At 37.2% G+C, this 20,242-nt stretch overlaps 1 protein-coding gene and 1 long non-coding RNA gene across 7 annotated transcripts in view; one reads left to right on the top strand and one right to left on the bottom strand.

The window, feature by feature from the left end:
- LOC143228848 (hormone receptor 4-like) overlaps positions 1–20,242 on the top strand; it is a 126,717-nt gene that overhangs the window by 29,882 nt on the left and 76,593 nt on the right. Inside the window, exon 1 of one of the 6 annotated variants that reach the window (XM_076460241.1) lies at positions 1,554–1,690. The exons of 3 other annotated variants lie outside the window; for them this stretch is intronic. The gene's annotated coding sequence lies outside the window, so the exon portion shown is untranslated. 2 more of the 6 variants (XM_076460242.1, XM_076460244.1) reach the window with 2 other exon arrangements.
- LOC143228850 (uncharacterized) lies at positions 1,564–7,550 on the bottom strand. The gene is made up of 2 exons (XR_013015479.1): positions 7,319–7,550; positions 1,564–1,699 (listed from the first exon to the last, which is right to left on the bottom strand). It is a non-coding gene; the product is annotated as an uncharacterized LOC143228850 (long non-coding RNA).

Raw genomic sequence — 20,242 nt, 5'->3', positions numbered from 1 at the left:
GAATATAAACCGAAGGTTCTAATACTTACTGAAGTAGGCCAGTATAAGACAAAACTAGGCTAACACTAGTCAGAATTTGTAGAAGGGGAACTTCACGAGCATTTGTATTAAAAGTTGCCATAACATGACTGCGTAACGTAATTTCGACCAATTGATTCCAGAAATGCTTATCAAATTCAGTGTTTAATTTGTGGGCTTCTAATATGCACAGAAAGAGTGACAAATAGCAATCTTATGATGTTATTATTAGTTTGACTGCTTCGTTCTAGTAGGGTCTTTGTGGGTGGTGTTTATAGTAGTAATGATACAATTAAAGAATACCAGCACGTGTGCTCCCCAGTGGCACAGCACTGTGTCTGAAGATTCTCAACGCTAGAAACTGGGTTTAGACACTCGTGGTGGGCAGAGCACAGATAGCCCATTGTGCAGCTTTGTACTAATTCGAAACAAACCAAAACCAGCGTGTGTACCTTGCAAACAGATACCAGACTACAGTATATATTTCACATTAGTGTATCTAACATACACAGCAGTACTGGTGATGACATAATGTTTTCCTTTTACGAGGCAGAGGTCACGAAGGGTCACTGCGTTTTTTTTTTACATTTTTTTCATAAGCAACCCATCAACACAAATAAGGTACACAAGTTTTACAGGAAATACAGAACAAAACGTGTTTTTTTTTTTTCCTTTAACGCAAAGCTGCACAATGGGCTAACTGTGCCATGTGACTAACGCGAGAATCGAACTCCGACTCCTAGCGTTATAATCAAGCATCAATACTTGTGTATCTACATCTGTAGTTTTTTTTCTCTATTGGTTAAAATAAACATTTAAGAAAACTATACATATTTAGTAGTTTTATTTTCCATTTCCAGTTTTAACGATTTACGGAATTTAACGGAATTTACGGTGGATTTAAACAGACTAGAAAAATCAAATTCGGTATTGCAACTAAAATCCTTCCCCATGGGTAGAAAAATAAAATCCCTGTAAATAAAAACAGAAAGTATCCAAAATGTCATTCTTATAAAAATAAAATCCCTGTAAATAAAAACAGAAAGTATCCAAAATGTCATTCTTATAAATATAAAATCCCTGTAAATAAAAACAGAAAGTATCCAAAATGTCATTTTTATACAACGTTTCGTTTTCTCGAGTTAATCGACACATACAATTGTAGTTGTTGTTTTTCAATATGATTCTCAAAATACGTAAGCCTAATACTGAAAAATTTAGACTAAAACATTTTTTTCGACGCGGAGAAATATGCAGAGAAGTAATTTCTTTTGGTCTCAAGTTTTCATTTATTCATTATTGAAATCCACTAATTTAAAAGGAAATTGCACAAACTCCTTTACAAAAACAATGCCTTAAATAGACAACCCAATCTGATGAACATCAGTTACGTGTTTACTTCTTGTGTGTGTGTGTGTGTGTGTGTACGTATTTCATTCTATTCAGTTTTTAGTCGTTGGTTTTAGCTCCCTCTGGATCACCCTGTGTAGACTTCCGTACAACAGTTATATAACATGGCAGCATTTTCCGCTTTAGGGTCGCGGGCTTGGTTCTACCGTTTCGTATTCAGAAGTCATCTAGCAACGATTACGGAATAAGGACAGACGGACTGGTTCTGGATATTACAAAGGACTGGAAACGTTCTGTGTGAAGAACGTGGAACACCTGTTAGGTAAGGGCACTGGAAGAAAAAAACAACAACATTGTAATAGGCAGGTGGTCATATCTAACAAACAACTATTTTACAGGGTAAAAACAATTACCTTCTAGCCTAGAAAATAGCACGTGGTTGAACAGCTTTACTTTTTAATAACAATCATATGCGACAACTTTCAGCTGTGTATGATACCTTCGTCCATGAAGTACAAATTGTTCTTCGAAAGAACCAAAATCAGATAAAAAAGGTAAATTCATTATTTAATATACTCATATAATCATACTTTGGCGGGCATTTAATGTGTGGTTTTACACTGCATAACTCATGTTAATCTTTCAACAATTTATGTTACTTGCGCGGTCCATCTTCAGAATGAATGTGTTGCACTGACGTCACTTCCGCCGCAGATTAACCTAAATTCAGTTAATTTTCCAAATATTCGTTTAGGTTGCGCGGAATTAGGTCTTATGCGAAGAAGGCGAAGATTGGTTGAGTATAACTTGAACGCCTGTGAAAATTTATGAAATGTTTATTACACGAAATATTCGTAATTTAACAAAAAGAAGAGTATCGCTGTATTATTATTGTTACCTAAGACAACCACAACATTTAGGCGGGAGCTTGGCGCCCTCTCAGTGGATAAGAAGCTTTACGAGGGAAAGTCTATATATTTTCTCACACTGGAACCATAAAATAAGTCCTAACAATGCTAGAATTTTCGTTTGTATGGTTTTTGGTTTTTAAATTTCGCGCAAACCTACACGAGCGTTATCCGCCCTAGTCGTCACTAATTTAGCATTGTAAGACTAGAGGTAAAGCAGCTAGTCATCACCACCCACCGTCAGCTCTTGGGCTACTATTTTACCAAAGAATAGTACGATTGACCGTAATTGTATAACGCCCTTACGGTTAAAAGAGCGAGCATGTTTGGTGCGACAGGGGGGGGGGGAGCATTTCTTACTGAATGTCAAAAATTTTCACATTTAAAAAAAATTCTCTCTCGTGCGGGTCTAAAGCGCTAGACTCGTAATCTGAGAGTTATGGGTTCGAATCCACGTCACACCAAACATGCTGGCCCTCCCAGCCGTAAGGACGTTATAATGTGACGGTCAATTCCATTATTTGTTAGTAAAAGAGTAGCTCAAGAGTTGGCTGTGGGTGGTGATGACTGACTAGCTGCCATCCCTCTAGTCTTACACTGCTAAATTAGGAACGACTATCGCGGATAGCTCTCGTGTAGCTTTGCGCGAAATTCCTAACACACGTTCTCCTTTCACTGATTGAATTCTAACATAGGGTTTGTGCACTAGCACCATTTCATGGTTTTCTCGTGGAATGAACATTGTTTTTTATGTAGCTTATAGACTGAACGCGAAACGGATTAAAGTTTCCTAAAGCAGTAAACGGTCTCTCACTTTATTTTGTTCCATATTCACTGGCTTTCTGTGGATTTCTTTCATGAGATTCAACGATCGATACTTTCTAAGTGCTCAATGAAATTTTAAAACATTTTGCATCACACAAAAATAAACATTAAGCAAATGCATGAGTAACGTTACGGAAACTAAACATATACTTAACATTAGCAGTAAGTAGATACAACCAGTAACCTTAACTGTACTTGACATACACTTATCTTTTAGCAGTAAGTAGATACAACCAGTAACCTTAACTGTACTTAACATACACTTATCTTTTAGCAGTAAGTAGATACAACCAGTAACCTTAACTGTACTTAACATACACTTATCTTTTAGCAGTAAGTAGATACAACCAGTAACCTTAACTGTACTTAACATACACTTATCTTTTAGCAGTAAGTAGATACAACCAGTAACCTTAACTGTACTTAACATACACTTATCTTTTAGCAGTAAGTAGATACAACCAGTAACCTTAACTGTACTTAACATACACTTATCTTTTAGCAGTAAGTAGATACAACCAGTAACCTTAACTGTACTTAACATACACTTATCTTTTAGCAGTAAGTAGATACAACCAGTAACCTTAACTGTAGTTGACATACACTTATCTTTTAGCAGTAAGTAGATACAACCAGTAACCTTAACTGTACTTGACATATACTTAGCATTTAGCATTAAGTGGTTGTAATAGTAACTTTAACTGTACTTTAACATATACTTAGCATTTAGCATTAAGTGGATGTAATAGTAACTTTAACTGTACTTTAACATATACTTAGCATTTAGCATTAAGTGGATGTAATAGTAACTTTAACTGTACTTAACGTATACTTAGCATTTAGCATTAAGTAGATGCAATAGTAACTTGAATTGTACTTTAACATATACTTAGCATTAAGTGGATGCAACCGATAATCTTAACGGTACTTAACATGCACTTAGCACTTAAGCCAGCTGAAAAGCTTCGATGGGAAAGTCTTTCGTTCCAGACATGCCTCACTTCACGTTTGAGAAGCTAAAATCTGGTTTAACTTTATGTATAAAAACAAAAACAACATTGTTTTTAACACTTTTACTGAAACTCAGCTTAAACCCCAAAATTTTCTTTCTACGCAATTTTTCTCATCCTTTATGTGGGTCTATTTGATGATCAACTTTTGTAGTAATCTACTTGTTTAGTAACCTGAAGGTTTGTGACGCTAAAAATCTGGTTTCGATACCCGTAGTGGGCACAGTACAGATAGCCCATTGTATATTTTTGTGCTTAAACAAACGTATGCCCAGTAATCACATTTGCAAAAACAATACGTTAAGAAATGTTTTGTGTGTTTTAACTTCGGATTGTGAATACGTGAAAAAAAAAAAATTCAGTTTTATGTCACTCAGCCCATATTTCGACCCGGCATGGTTAAGTGGGTTAAGGCGTTCGACTTGTAATCTGAGGGTTGCGGGTTCGAATCCCTGTCGCACCAAACATGCGCACGCTTACAGCCGTGGGGGCATTATAATGTGACGGTCAATCCCACTCTTCGTTGGTAAAAGGGTAGCTCAAGTGTTGGCGGTGGATGGTGATGACTAGCTGCCTTCCCTCTAGTCTTATACTGCTAAATTATGGATGGCTAGCACAGATAGCTCTTGAGTAGCTTTGTGCGAAATTCAAAAACAAACAGCTCATATTTCTGAAAAATATATCCTGTTTTGAAATCCGGAGTGATATTTTATTCGGATTGTTACACTTGCAATAAAGCGAACCAGTGTAATGCAATTTCTCATCTTATATTGGCTTATAAATCAAAGGTTTTGTAACAGCAGAGACTGTGTCCGTGAAGGGACATGTTGAACAAGTTTCTCTTCTACGGTTTAAAGTGCATAGTTATGTTAAACATGCACTGTATTACGAAAGTTGTCCACAGTAATATTGAACCTTGCGAGTACAATGTGCACCGTATTACGATATTGGTCGACATTAATACTAAACTTGTCGTCCAATACAGTAGTCAATAAGTCTTAGCAGGCATGTTGATCGTGAACTGTGTTACAACACTATCTCATAATCATGTTAAACATGTCCTGTTTTACTATATTAGCTCACAGTTATGTTGAACATGTCTTCTAATACAGTAGTCAACATTATGTTGAACATGATATGTTTATTAGGCCATAATTCAGTAGTTATGTTGAACGTTCCTACCGCTAGGTCATTAAATTTGTTCGTTTTGAATTTCTCGCAAAGCTACTAAAGGGCTATCTGCGCTAGCCGTCCCTAATTTAGTAGTGTAAGACTAAAGGGAAGGCAGCTAATCATCACCATCCACCGCCAACTCTTGGGCTACTCTTTTACCAACGAATAGTGGGATTGACCGTCACATTATAACGCCCCCACGGCTGAAAGGGCGAACATGTTTGGTGCGGCCGGGATTCGAACCCGCGACCCTCGGATTACGAGTCGAACGCCTTAACACGCTTGGCCATGCCGGGCCCAGGTCATTAAAAGATAATTACGTCGAACATAAAAAAAACATTCGGATAAAAAACGTAGAAATATCAAGATTCAGTAAGAATTTCTACTTATTTTGGTTTAAACACGTTTTACAGCAGTTGGAAATACGATATACTCAAAATATTATATATATTTTATTATCAGTTACTCGTGTGTCTGACATACTTAGTTAATTAGCCTTGTCTCATAGCCATTCCTGGAGTTTAGACTAGAACGAATTAAGTAAAAACTCCAAGTATTACAGTCATTGGGTCGTTGTTAGTGATACGGTTTGTTTGAGAATATCAGAAGAATCGAAAACTGTTGTCATCGTTATTTCAACAGCTTGTAGTAAAAAGCCACAACAGAAAAGTCTACGGGACTTACAACGCTAAAATCAGGGGTTTGGTTCCCCTCGGTGGACACAGCAGGTAGTTTGATGTGGCTTTGCTATAAGAAAAAACAAACACACAACAACAAACTTACAGTATATTAATACGATAGTCACGTATCGAACCACATAATATTTTGTAAAACATAGAGAAACCCGTAGTATTCTCACAGAAGAGCTCACCCCTTGGTACAGCGATAATTCTACGGACTTACAACGCAAAAACTATGGGGTTCGATTTACCCTCGGTGGTCTTAGCAGTTAGCCAGATGTGGCTTTGCTATAAGAAAACACACACACGCTCACACACACTATTCTCCGAAACACGGAGAAACCTAAATTATTTTCCAAAACACGGAGAAATCCACAATATTTCCTGAAACACAGCGAAACACACAACATTCTCCAAAACAAATAAACTCAAAATATTTTTCCATTTAGAGTACAATGGAATAACATTGTTTTTGTCTTTGAAGTTTAGGTTTTGGTTTCATACACTTCTTAACTCTTTCTGGACGAAAAAACGATTTAAAGCTGTCTAAATTTAGCACTCGCGTTTCCTTAGCCTTGCTGTGTGGTATAACCAGGAATGTGGTTTATGTTCCAAACTGTGCAAGTACACTTGAATGAACATAAAACAAGTGATAAAATGATCGTTAGGCTTAGTGGAATGAAGAAAAAAAATCGCTTTAAGACATAAAGGTTATTAGAATAACCCTCTGTATCATTGGTCGAGCTGGTGGCTGATAGATGTTGGTATTTGTTGTTAAGCGCAAAGCAACACTCACCACGGGTATCGAAACCCGGCTTCCAGAAGTATAAGTCCGCAGACTGCGCCACTAGGGGGCGCGCTGATGGGATAGAGGTTTGATCCAGTTTCATTACCGTAAAGTAATGGTCATAAATGTTTCGTATTTCAGTTTTGTTGTTGCATATCGTAGAAATCTGAGAGTGCTTAAGCTCACTGCATTCTCTCGACGTCCATTCCACATACTTAGTTAAATTCACATTTGTCTCCTGCAGTAATGGTATGTCACTACAGGAGACAAATGTTTCAACAGCCGTTTCGACTTTTCTAGTTAATAGTAAAGTGAGCGAAGAAACGTGGTATTATCAAGTTTACACTTTAATGTTATTAGCTACAGGCGAAAAGGCCCGGCATCGCCTTTACGAGCTTACAACAGTAAAATTCGAGGTTCGATTCCACTTCCACTCCCACACACCCCTCGTGTTAGGCACAACAGATAACCAAATGCGACTTTGCTCTACAAAACAAACAATCAGTGAGAGACCCATCCTTGGTTGGGTTTCTTCCTAATTAGGGATAAGACGCTACCAGCTTTTACCTCTGGGTATCACTGTACCTTCCAAATTTCCATTATAGTAATTATCGCCATCTTGGAGTTTGTCCGATTTTATTGTGGTTTCTGTTTCACAAGTCCTCTGCTCCAGTTTGTTCTTAACCATTATGGCGTCTTCCTCTTCAAAATAGCACATTTCTACGCCCTCTGTAATTTTTTTTAAAGTTGCTCTTTTCATCTTTTTTCCTTCAGTTTCCATTGATCTGACAACGTTACCGACATACTCGGGTCTTCGTATGATATGTTTATACCATATGAGGTGATTTTCTTGTATTTCTTCTATTATGACTGTCACACCTACGCTTTCTCGGATGTGCGTGTTGCGGAATCGATCTTTCCTGGTAACACTGCACGTCAGCCACAACATTCTCATTTCAATCGTACGTAATATTTCCGTTACGTTAAAAATGTAAACATGATCATTTCACTGAGATAGTACACACGTTCAGTGTATATATATTTATATAATTATGCAATGCCACTTTCACAGATAGTCGAGGTCTCCTGATTAAAAAATACTAAAACAGATAATAATGCTTTGTTTTTGTTTAGTTTTTTTAATTTCGCGCAAAGCTACACGAGAGCTATCTGCGCTAGCCGTCCCTAATTTAGCAGTGTAAGACTAGAGGGAGGCAGCTAGTTATCATCAACACCCACCGCCAACCCTCGGGCTACTCTTTTATCAACGAATAGTGGGATTGATCGCACATTATAACGCCCCACGACTGAAAAAACGAGAATGTTTTGTGTAACGGGGATTCGAACCCGTGACCCTCAGATTACGATTCGAGTTTCTCGAGTTAATACATATATTGCGCAGATACGTTCTTTTAGATACTGAAATAGATTGTTGTTTTTTTTATTTGTGGGCTGCTTTGTCTAAACTTTTGCATAAATTTAGCCTTCGGCTAGGGTTAAAACTACCTCATAAAAAGTGTACTTTAAATATCAATTAAACTTCCACTTAAACTTTATTAATAGGGTCCAGGAAGACCTTTCTACTTACGTATTATCTTGATCAGGGGAGGAAATAACCTTGAATTTAAATATTTGCATGAGACTAATGTAGTGTAAGACGATCCCCGGCCCGGCATGGCCATATTGGTTAAGGCGTTCGTTTCGTAAACTGAGGGTAGCGGGTTCGAATCCCAGTCACGCCAAACATGTTCGCCCTTTCAGCCGTGGGGTCGTCGTAATGTCCCGGTCAATCCCACTATTCGTTGATAAAAGAGTATCCCAAGAGTTGGCGGTGATGGTGATGACTAGCTGCCTTTCCTCTAGTCTTACAAACAAACAAACAAGACAACCCTTTTTATTTGAAGCTGTCTTACTTAAGTCTTCGATTCCTTCGGTGGACTCAGTAGACAGCCCGATGTGGCTTCGCTATACGAAAATGCACATACTTACCTAAGGCACTCGTCGTAAAGCAATCATGCATTATATAAATCAGTAAAACTAAACTGTTTCATTTTACAGCATATTCTAGCGCCTATGATTAAACACTTTTGAAATTAAAAAAGTGAAATTCTCCAAAGTATACACTTTGTCGTAAAATATCAAAAGTGCTTACCGTAGATCAAATATTAAAAGTATTTCTCTTAGATCAAAGTTGTTCAAAAACGTAAACTTTAAGTCGTGCTTTGATCACTGATAATTATGCCATCCACCAATGTGTTTATGCGTGGAGTCATGTGATCAATAGTTACATATAATTCATTTATATAGCAGCGAATTATAACTGATAATATATTGGATTGGCTATTCTAGATTGGAAATGTCTTACTTCCCTTTCCGATATATTATTAGGTTGTTCAGAAATAAACGTCGGAATTCTCACGATGACATTTAGAAGTTGAATGTTGAGTAATTTATCGTTGGTTGGTTGAATTCAACATTCGTCGCTTATAAGGCGTCTTAATTGTCTGCGGTTTTCACTCTACGACTTCAAACTTGTACGAAACTCTACCGAAACTACACGAAACATCAACTAGACATTCTACCATGGATCTGTTACTGAAAGTACAGTTCAGCGTTCGTTCCAAATGTTTCGACATGGAGATGAGAGTCTTGAAGACCATGAAGGTCGTGGTAGGAAGCCATCCTTAGGTGAAAAGACATTGAGGGAAGCAGTTGAGACAGATAATCGCACAACAGTACGTGAGTTTGTAGAAAAGCTATACACAAACAAACCAAGCATTGCCAATTACCTCCGTACAATTGGAAAGTAAAAAAAAGTTGAATAAGTGAGTTCCGCATGAGTTGACTGAAGATCAACAAAATCGGCGTCATAAGACCTGTCAAGGTTGATGCTCCAAAAATTGAACGAATCAGGAATCGAGGTTCTGCCTTATCCATCTTATCTCCCCAGATTTTCATTTTTTTTTTCAAGAACTTTGACAAGTTTTTAAACAATAAACGCTTTCAAAATCACGCAGCTGCAGAAGAAGCTTTCAGGGAGTTCATTGACCATGAATACTCTGATTTCTACAGCAGGGGCACAAATAGCATCGTTACACGTTGGCAAAAGTGTGTTGAAGTAAATCGCACTACTTACATTAATGTTGGTCATTCCAATCGGCAAGAAAGGGGAGATGTACCCCAAGGTATCATCTGACCTGCTACTAGAAAAGATCACTGCCATTTTATATAGTGTTTTCCATTGTTATATAGTGTTTTCCATTGTTATATAGTGTTTTCCATTGTTATATAGTGTTTTCCATTGCACATAAAGCAATCTTTTTTTTTTTTTTTTTACAGGAAAGGGGAGCGTCTCAAAATGATAGTTAAATAGGTTGAAAGAATCTTACCCACTTCTTTCACCAATGTTCTACTTTTAACCTACATACATGTTTTAGTATTTTGGAGGACTTTATAGTTCTCATTTTGCTAAACACAGCGGGTAAAAAATGCCTGTACGTTAACAGTTATTTAGTGTCACTTACTGAAGAATTTTCTGTTAATATATACAAATAAAATCCGAAATCATTGAAGGATTAAATCGCTCATATTTTGAAACATGGACGCTAATAACTAAATCATTTCTCGCTAACTATTGAGGGACTTCAAGCAACCTTCATCATGAAATTCGTATCAGCAAGGAGTAGGATGCTTTTAGATGTAAATATTCGTTTCTCATAATAAAGATATTATAAAGGTTTGCTACGAAGGGTAAAGACGAAACCCCTTTCTAGTATATGTATGATTTATGATTTTGCTTGTTTGTTTGTTTTTCAATTTCGTGCAAAGCTACACGAGGGCTGTCTGCGCTAGCCGTCCCTAATTTAGCAGTGTAAGACAAGAGGGAAGGACAGCTAGTCATCACCACCAACTCTTGGGCTACTCTTTTACCAACGAATAGTGTGATTGACTGTCACATTATAACGCCCCATGGCCCTAACCACCTGGCCATGACTTACAAAAAGAACATTTCAGACAACAGCTATGTAAGGGAATGTATATAAAAAAGGTATTAAGTAAGTACGGCCTGAAATATATTTTTTATCTGAAGCAAAATTCCAAAAATTTTAAGTGTATAGCAGACATTTGAGAAACATAATTACAATAAAGCTTGTCTTAAACGGTTAATCTCTCTGAAACCATCTAACGAGGCCCAGCATGGCCAGATGAATAAGGCACTCGACTCGTAATCTGAGGGTCGCGGGTTCGAATCTCCGTCACACCAAACATGGTCGTCCTTTCAGTCGTGGGTGTGTTATAATGTGACAGTCAATCCCACTATTCGTTGGTAAAAGAGTAGCCCAAGAATTGGCGGTGGGTGGTGATGACTAGCTGCCTTCCCTCTAGTCTTATACTGCAAAATTAAGGACGGCTAACTTTGCGCGAAATTCAAACCCAAACTAAATCAAATTGTCTTAAACGCTAGTGGTAGAGCGGTAGGTCTGCGGACTTATAACGCTAGAAACCGGGTTTCGATATCTGTGGCAGACAGAGCACCCGTTTTGTAACTTTGTACTTAACTTCAAATATGTTCGAAGAAGGTCATTGATACTGGAGGTTTAATATAGGCCACATTTTAAATAAAATCTATAAAAAAACACATTTTCAACAGCAACACAATCACTGTATGTCGTCAAACAGCTATAACTTGTATCCAAATGCAAGTATACGTAACTTTTTCTTGTTACATATAAGACAGATTCATTTTTAATTGGGATAGTATTTACAATAAAAACTGATTTATACTGAGCAAATGCCTTGTGTAGACTTGTTGAAATCATTTGAACTTCTACTGGATTTATGTTTGAAAAGATAAAGAACTTTTACAAGCAACATAAATTGGTACTTTTTGAGTTGTATACGATTCAGAGATGTTACACACTTATAGTATAATACTATTAAATGTGTTATTTTTGACCTAGCCACACCTTCACCAATAGAGGCCTACATTGACGAGATTCCGAGCTTTATCACCTAGGACGATCATGTGGAAAGTTGCTATAGAGATCAAATAACAGTACTTGAGGCGAGAAAGATCTTTAGAACGGAAACCGCGTCACATTTCCTGTTTCGGTGTTCACGGCTTGTGTCCTTCTGTTCTATGTTTGTAATTGTTTATAAACAGTTTAAAAAATTTAATTAAAACACTATTGTTTATGTTTGAAATTTATACAATAAATCCACTGAAGCCGTAGATAAACTGCGCTCCCCGGAAACTCAGTGGTAAGTCTGCGGGCAGAGCTAGGATAGCCCATTGTGTAGTTTTGGTCTTAACCAAGCCAGGCTTAGATAAATTCTGCCCCTTCCCCCACCAGTGGCTCAGCCGTAAGTTTTACGAGATTAAAAAATCAAGTTTTGATACTCGCGGAAGGCAGAACACGGTAACCCTACATGTTTGTTTGTTTGTTTTTGAATTTCGCGCAAAGCAACACGAGGGCTATCTGCGCTAGCCGTCTCTAATTAAGCAGTGTAAGATTAGAGGAAGGCAGCTAGTCATCACCACCCACCGCCAACTCTTGGGCTACCCTTTTACCAAGGAATAGTGGGATTGACCAACAATTATGTAACTTTACTCACGACAACAACTAAACGTAACTAATTTCCTTCACCTATTTCAGTCGTATATAATTTAAAACCTGATATCCATTTTTAATATTCTAATGAGATATCGATCAACGTAATCCCCCCCAGTGGCTCAGCGGTATGTCTGCTCACTTACAAGGCTAAAAACCAGGTTTCGATACACGTGGTGGGTAGAGCACAGATAGCTTTGTGCTTAATTCAAAATAACAACAATGCAAATTCGGTAACTTTATAGTTAACATTTTAACATGATGTGTAATTAATGAAAAACAAACTTGAATGAATCAGACACATCAATCCAGTTACAATTACGTAATATAAAATATAAAGAACAGTTAATGGCGCCATTTCAACAAAATATTCGAACTGCTGATGACGTAGCACATTTCGGAGTTCATACATTAACTACAGTAACTTCGCAAGAACCGCGGGATAAAAAGAACAAAAAACATAACATGAAAATTTGGACTTTGTAAATTTGTATGTATTATCAATTTCCCATAAACGTATTGCATTGGTATTTCTAAAAAAACTAAAGCCTGGGGATAAGGGGACACACACACACACAAATTGGCGTCACAATAAAATAGGACAAATGATATTTGTTTGTTATAGGCCTACAGTCTTTCCGCCGTGCTACATGGGGAGGGGAGGGGGGGGGTGCGACAAAAAACGATAACAATGATCGTATTAAGTTTAACCCTGTTAGAGATGTAGTGTGTGTGTGTGCATACGGCGTTACTTGTCGCCTGTCTGTCTGTCTATCTGCGCGAAACCAAAAACGTGAAGACCTTCAGACTCGATGTATAGATAGCCAATGATTACAAGCGATTAAACACAAATAAAGATTTTCGAGTTTTGTCCAATTACTGTTGATGATTTATATGTTTATTTAAACAAGCACTAATTTCTGCTAAGAAGTCGCCAATACTTAAATTATTGTTTTCTATCTAGATCACGGTCAGTTTTTAACTATCAACTCATAAACGACTGTTTGTGCTAGTATAAAAGTGCCTTTGTACACTTATTAGAGAATTAAACCTTTACCAGCTTGCGTGCGAGATATACTAGGTTCGATCCCGAGATATAAGGAAAAAAACAAACTTGGATCATGATAAGAAGTGTTGGCCTATTGCACTGGTCGTCCCACGACCCTAAGAGCAATTAGACGTAAGGATGGGCATTGTTTGTGAGAAAGGAGGAACGTGGTAGCCAGGTGGTTTGAGTTATTAAAAGTGATTCATTCCACGAAGTTAAATGACATAAGAACCAGCAAATAACAGCAATAAACCAAGGATTTGGCCCGGCATGGGCAGGTGGGTTAAGGCGTTTGACTCGTAATCTGAGGGTCGCGGGTTCAAATCCTTGTCACACCAAACATGCTCGGCCTTTCAGCCGTGGGGGCGTTATAATGTTTCGATTAATCCCACTATTCGTTGGTAAAAGAGTAGCCCAGAAGTCGAAGGTGGGTAGTAATGACTAGCTGCCTTCCCTCTAGTCTTACACTGCTAAATTAGGGACGACTAGCGCAGATAGCCCTCGTGTAGCTTTGCGCGAAATTCCAAAACAGACAAACTGGTTCGAAGAGTTGTAAGCGTGAAACGTTACGCGGGGCTCGCATGAGTTAATGATTTAGTCAACTAAATCTCTTCATGAGTAATGTTCATGTTAAGCATGTCTGATAATAATCCTGCACCAAAGCTAAGCCTGAAGTCTTTGTCTAGTGATTATTGTGTACATAATGTTCAAGTCTGTGTCTAGTGATTATTGTGTAGGTAATGCTGGTGTTTTTGTTTATTAATTATTGTGTAGGTATTAGTGTCATTGTCTAGTGATTATTGTGTAGGTAATGCTGGTGTATTTGTTTATTAATTAGTGTGTAGGTAATGCTGGTGTCTTTGTCTTGTTATTATTGTGTATGTAATTCTGTGTTTTCGCATGAAGTTGTTAGCATGTACATAAATAATGCTATTTTTTGTCATATTCGGTTAACAAAAGTATGTTTAGGTCAGACAACCAGTTACTACCAAACTTTGTGATGGAACATTACACATGTGGAGCCGATGTCTCTACCAGTCTTGAGTTATTGTGAAGTGACATACTGTGTGTATACTTTCCTACAGTATCCAATAGAAGTGACATACTGTGTGTACACTTTCCTACAGTATCCTATGGAAGTGATATACTGTGTGTACACTTTCTATAGTATCTTATGGAAGTGACATGCTGTGTGTACACTTTCTATAGTATCTTATGGAAGTGACATACTATGTGTATACTTTCCTACAGTATCCAATAGAAGTGACATACTGTGTGTACACTTTCCTACAGTATCCTATGGAAGTGATATATTGTGTGTACACTGTCCTATAGTATTTTATGGAAGTGACATACTGTGTGTATACTTTCCTACAGTATCCTATGGAAGTGACATGCTGTGTGTATACTTTCCTTCAGTATCCTATGGAAGTGACATGCTGTGTGTATACTTTCCTTCAGTATCCTATGGAAGTGACTTATGGAAGTGACATGCTGTGTGTATACTTTCCTTCAGTATCCTATGGAAGTGACATACTGTGTGTATACTTTCCTTCAGTATCCTATGGAAGTGACATACTGTGTGTATACTTTCCTTCAGTATCTTATGGAAGTGACATGCTGTGTGTATACTTTCCTACAGTATCCTATGGAAGTGACATACTGTGTGTATACTTTCCTACAGTATCCTATGGAAGTGACATACTGTGTGTATACTTTCCAACAGTATCCTATGGAAGTGACATACTGTGTGTATACTTTCCTTCAGTATCCTATGGAAGTGACATGCTGTGTGTATACTTTCCTACAGTATCCAATAGAAGTGACATACTGTGTGTATACTTTCCTACAGTATCCTATGGAAGTGACATACTGTGTGTACACTTTTCTCTACAGTATCCTATGGAAGTGACATACTGTGTGTATACTTTCCTACAGTATCCTATGGAAGTGACATACTGTGTATATACTCTCCTACAGTATCCTACAAAGGACACTCATATTTTCTACGAGTGCTTTTATCATGCAGTATTTCTTTCTTTTGATGGAACGTTTGACACAACTGTAGTTAATATACGTTAACTTAAAGAAGGATCAGCGATCAAGCAACCCTTCACGTATAATACTAGAACGCGTTTTGTATTGACTCATTCTATTTGACACTCTGCTGAGTCAATCACTTTCTTGATTATATGAAGTGCTAGAGAAGTGCGTTGTAAACAAAAATCAAGAGCAAACAATACATGCCTCAGTTCACTGTGTTCTGTAGAGTTTGGACATAGTTCATCAGTTAGAAGCTAACTACTCTCTTCTGTGATCTTATATGAGTGGAAGTTGACATGTCTGATTCTGTTTGTATGCTAAATATCTAACCGAAAAATAAATTTACACATCACATCTTTAAGGTCTTCATATTCACTTGCACATCACATATTTCTGACCTTCATATCCACTTACATACCACATGTTTCTGACCTTCATATTCACTTACATACCACATGATTGTGACCTTCATATTCACTTACATACCACATGATTGTGACCTTCATATTCACTTACATACCACATGTTTCTGACCTTCATATTCACTTACATACCACATGATTCTGACCTTCATATTCACTTACACATGATTCTGACCTTCATATTCACTTACATACCACATGATTCTGACCTTCATATTCACTTACATACCACATGATTGTCACCTTCATATTCACTTACATACCACATGTTTCTGACCTTAATATTCACTTACATACCACATGATTGTGACCTTCATATTCACTTACATACCACATATTTCTGACCTTCATATTCACTTACATACCACAGGTTTCTGACCTTCGTATTCACTTACATACCACATGTTTCTGACTTTTATATTCACTTACATACCACATGTTTCTGACCTTCATATTCACTTACATACCACATGTGTCTGACCTTCATATTCACTTACATACCACATGTTTCTGGCCTTCATATTCACTTACATACCACATGTTTCTGGCTTCGTATTCACTTACATACCACATGTTGTGTCTGACCTTCATATTCACTTACATACCACATGTTTCTGACCTTCATATTCACTTACATACCACATGTTTCTGACCTTCATATTCACTTACATACCACATGTTTCTGACCTTCGTATTCACTTACATACCACATGTGTCTGACCTTCATATTCACTTACATACCACATGTTTCTGACCTTCATATTCACTTACATATCACATGTGTCTGACCTTCATATTCACTTACATACCACATGTTTCTGACCTTCGTATTCACTTACATACCACATGTGTCTGACCTTCATATTCACTTACACATGTTTCTAAACATTATATTCCTAGCATAATACTAAATTTACTTTGTTTTACGTTGCCCCTAATCTCAGGAATCTCCTGTGACCTAACGTTAAGTCAGTGGACTTATGATGCTAAACATCGGGTTTCGATACCCATGGTGGCTCATCGTATAGCTTAATGTTTTACAGAAACTAAACGATAATTTCAGGAGAACATTTTAATAGAGAACCTCGAGAACTTATTTGTCATTATGTTGGTAAAAGTAGAAATCAAAAGGTCAAATGTACCTTTGTTTAACAACCATGTTACTGCAGTGATCGTGGTGCCTGTACCTACATAAAAATAATTTAAGTAGGAAAAAAAAAATCCCGGACTTCTGGCAATGGGAATTTTGTCATGCAATGAAGTACATAAACTAATCGAGGATTCCAGGTGTTTGTTGAACGTAGCACATTTCTTAACCATTAGACATATCTATCAGATATGTATTAAGTATAGTTGATTTCTTTTTGTTGAAACATATTTGACAGATGTTTATCGAGTCTGTTTCACTGCTTGAGTTTCAGATGTGTCTATTAGAAACTAGGTATTTGTCATGTGTGGTTCTTGAGGTATGAATCTATTCATTAGAAACAAGGTGTTTATCGAGTGTGGTTCACTGTTTGGTGTTTAGATCCATTTTACAGAAACTAGGTATTTTTCAAGTGTAGATCATTGTTCATGTTTAGATCTATTTACTAGAAACTAGGTGTTAATGAAGTATGGTTCACTGCTTCGTGTTTACATCTATTTAATAGAACCTAGGTGTTTATCAAATGTGGATCATTGCTTGGTGTTTAGATCCAGGTGTACATGAAGTGAAATTTGCTTTGAAATCAAAATTGTTTATACACAGGATCAGTCTCTGTAATTCTATTTTACAAATTGTCAAGAAAGCGAGTTTTCGCGCAAAGGTTAAAGTCTGAACTTTATGTAATATATTTTTTAAGTAAATGTAAAAACTGCTCTTAACTTAGTCATATGTTCTGAACTGTAAAAACAAAACCTAAACTCTCTTGTCCCCTTTCCTTAGCTTCTATTCTGTCGTAAAGTTCTCTGCCCCCCCCAAAAAAAACTATTGTATCACATCAGATGACCTTGACATTTAGTACTTAGTAGGTCAAACGATTACTATTCACAGTACGTTTGTTTCCATGGCAATTTTTGTGGAATTTATGGTTTGCTCTGGCGCTAAATATGTCAAGTTTAAGGTCTTGTTAACTGTTATCAGTATTTTTTCTAATCCAAAGGTTCTCCTGATGAACGCTCTATTTTGCCTACTACTGTACGTGCGCTACTCTGTATCACCAGGGTCAATGACCGATCCAGGCTCACTAAGTACTTACTCTGAGCAGCGGCTTTTGGCAGTAAAACTCCATGGGAAGCATCCCAAGCTAGCTCCGAGATACACTATTGTCTGGATTGGCAGTTTGTGAGCGATCCATCTGCCAGATTTTATTACGAACAGAGAAGCGACACAGAGAGAGATAAAAAGAAAGGAGTCTTTCCTTAAAGTTAACTGTGTCATGAAAGATTAAAAATTCTCATCAAGAGAATTGTGAGGAAGAACGTGAAAGGGCAATGACTTCTCTACCGTGTAAAATGGCGATCTGGATACGCGTGTACACGGGCCGTGTGTTTTTATAGTGAGTGTGTGGGTGTAAAATGTTAAAGAATAACGTGCTTAAACTGGTAAACCTGACTCAAACTTCTCGAATTTTCAGTTTTTAAAGGTAAGCTGTTTTTTGTTCTTTTAAATAGAGAAAACACTCAAGTTTCCACAAGGTACATCTAGATTCCTGGGTTGTGTTTCTTGCACTAATTTTTATAATTGTCCTTGTTTGCTATTTCATCTCTCATCATGTGTTCAGCATCCTCATAACGATAAAATTCGGAAAAAATAACTTAAAGAGGCATGTGTTAAATATGAAAGAAAAAATCCCGTCGAGGAAAGTTACTTAGAAAACTATTATTACCATAATGTATATGTGAATACTGTAAAAATAAAAATGTAACGAAACCAGTTCTCGGACTCCTGTTTGAGAGACTTTAAACAAAGGCTCAGGCTTTAAAGTACCTACCTGAAAACGATTATTTTTATGAAAAGTTCATCACTCAGAAACAACCCAAGTACAAGGTTCTTTCTTTAGTTAAGCCTACCAAGCAATTTCGTTTCTTACTTAGATCAAAGTTTATTTCCTACGTCATACAAGGTTATTGGTCCTACACAAGAATCATTGTCATTGGTGACGTATAGTCATTTTAGGTAACAGTCATATGTTTGTTACCGATATAGAGTTGGGAGTGGTTTGTTTGTTGTTAAGCCTAATGCTACATAATGTGCTGTGCCCATCACTGGTATCGAGTCGGTTTCTAGCGTTATAAGCCTACAGACTTGCCGCTGTGGCACTAGGGGGCAGTGTTCTTTGTGATTTTATATTGATAAAAGAAATAATTCAAATTATTATTTCTCAAATTTCAACAAATTTTCATTTCTGGTCCTTAGATTATTTTAAATTTACATCAAGGTGTAACTTCAGTTTGGCGATTTTTTTATTTTGTTACGCTCACCCGATTTCATACGAGCACACACTCTCTCTAATGGCCAATTTAGTTACGAACTACGAATCTCGGCCGTTAGGTCTGTGTTACTAACCGTTAACTTATTAAACCAGCTTCTCATGCATTGACCCAACTCGCAGCCTCTGCGTGACTTCGGGCCCACTGCCCTATAGCCTGCGGCAGGACCGGTTTAGCCTGTCTCTGGTCGCGCACGACGGCGCTTTACACTGTTACAGTGTTGCTAGTCTACCATTTCTACTGATCCAGAAATGAAAAAGGTCGGTAACTTTCCGGAACCTGGTTGTATCTTGTTGAGTGATAATACTCTGACCTGATTTTACAAAGCCAAACTTTTGTGCACTTATTATGAAAAGCCGAGAGCACTTTTTTCTTTTTAAATATTGTACCGATACTTATGTGCTGCCCTCTGTCGATTTCACTAACATGTCCTTGGTTGGAAAAGTATGCCCGAGTAGAACGGAGGTCAATGCACTCTTATTTGAGTACTTACTGTTAGGATAATTGCGCAAGTGTTATACACTTATTTAAGTTACTTTTAAACGGATATTTGAACTCGCGAGACTGATACTGATGCAAATTTCTTTGAACAAAATACGTCAACTATTTTAACGAAATAAAACTTTGGGAATATACTGTTAGAAAACTGTTTCAGAATTTAACTGGAAATATTTAACCAGGTTTTATCACTTTAGAAATATATATTGCTTGTTTTCTTTTTCAAGTCTCAAATTTTTATAGAATATTTCATTCCAGGTGCGTTATGGTAATAAATATTTTACATCAGAATTCCTTGCAAATCTTTCACTCGTATACGAGGAGGTCATTGAACTTCGTCTGAGTAAGCGATAAAGAGTCCCATGTGCGTAGTAGGCCTGCGCAGTTGTAAAAA

The sequence above is a fragment of the Tachypleus tridentatus genome, chromosome 10 (assembly GCF_004210375.1).
Source record: "Tachypleus tridentatus isolate NWPU-2018 chromosome 10, ASM421037v1, whole genome shotgun sequence".
Lineage (NCBI taxonomy): Eukaryota > Metazoa > Arthropoda > Merostomata > Xiphosura > Limulidae > Tachypleus > Tachypleus tridentatus.
Note: the sequence above shows the minus strand (reverse complement) of the source record. Positions and strands in the feature narration are given on the sequence as shown.